Genomic DNA, 1,346 nt, shown 5'->3' with positions numbered 1-1,346 from the left:
ACTTAAGTGTAAGCAGCATATGGATTCTGGAGGCCAGAGTTCTGATAATGACATACAGAATAAGGGGGCCAGGTGCCGGGTATTCACTGTGACCCTCTGTGGGAGACACAGCACCTTGTGCAATGTTGTGTTGTGAGATAAGACAAACCCACAAAGGCCAGGAGTGTTACTTATGATTTCTTCTTCCTATGGGAATCATACAGGAGAGCAATTAAAGCCAAAAAAGATGAATATGGCAAATTATCCCTACCCAATAGTTGACGTTAAGCTTTGCTTTACAATAGATAGTGCCCTTTCACCTCTTTGCTTCTGTGTAACATAAGTAGATTATAACTGTAAGGCAAGAGAAGGAAGGTTACTAATACAGTCCATGCTGTTCAAAGTAGGGGTGATACTCCCCTCACCATGCACCCATCATACCTGGGCACCAGCATTTGCTAGGTGAGGAGCTGGTGTGTCTTAAGGACAGCAGTGGCTCACTTGGGTTGAGCAACGTTGTGTCTGGAGAAATTTGAGAAGTCTGAAGAGAGAATACTAAGTGAGCGACACCTTTTGTTTTAATTTTTGCTTTTGTCACTAAGCTGGCCTCTAGCTCACAATCCTCTGGGTTCAGCCTCCCAACTGCTAGGATTACAGACATGGCCACCATGTCTGGCAGCAGTGCTTTTCTAAAGGATGTGGAAAGAGAGTTAAACATATACCACATCCTGAGTTTAGACCAAGAGACAAAGCCACATAGTGTTACCCTGTGAAGGGATGGCTGAAAGGACATAGGGGAAGGCCCAAGTCTGATTATTTATGTTTTTAGGAAGTTTTCCCTGTTCCAACTGAACATAGCATTTCCTGGAAAATAAGAAGCTGAACCACATCTTGAACTTGGGTCACCATTCTAGTCTTGCCCCAAATTCTCCAATTAATGGCACTGAGGAGAGGGGAGATCAGCCATGAGGTGGGTTTGGTAGTGTGTGTTAATGGCCATCACAGCATTAGCAGATTCAGAGTAAATTCTAGCCATGCTGTGGAACTCAAAGCAATCCTACAGGTTAAAAATGCAATCAGGACTGCAGGTGTAGCTAAATAGTAGAGTGCTTTGTAGCCTGCATGAGTGCTTGAGTTCAATTTCCAGTACTGAAAAACCAAAACCAAACCAATGAAAAAGTAACCAATGTTTCTGTCTCAACTTTCAAAGATGATGGTTAATGAGGCACAGTTGAGCTGGAGCACATAGACCTGTGAGGGCCTGGAAGTGGGGCAGGGATGTAGTATAGGGGAGAGTCTAAGTTTGTAGAAGTCAATCCTTAAGAAGGGAAGAATACACTCAGTGCCTTTGCCTTGCTGTCCAGCTG

The sequence above is a fragment of the Castor canadensis genome, chromosome 4, assembly GCF_047511655.1.
Source record: "Castor canadensis chromosome 4, mCasCan1.hap1v2, whole genome shotgun sequence".
NCBI lineage: Eukaryota > Metazoa > Chordata > Mammalia > Rodentia > Castoridae > Castor > Castor canadensis.
The sequence above is the reverse complement of the archived record's forward strand: the minus strand, read 5'-3'. Positions refer to the sequence as shown.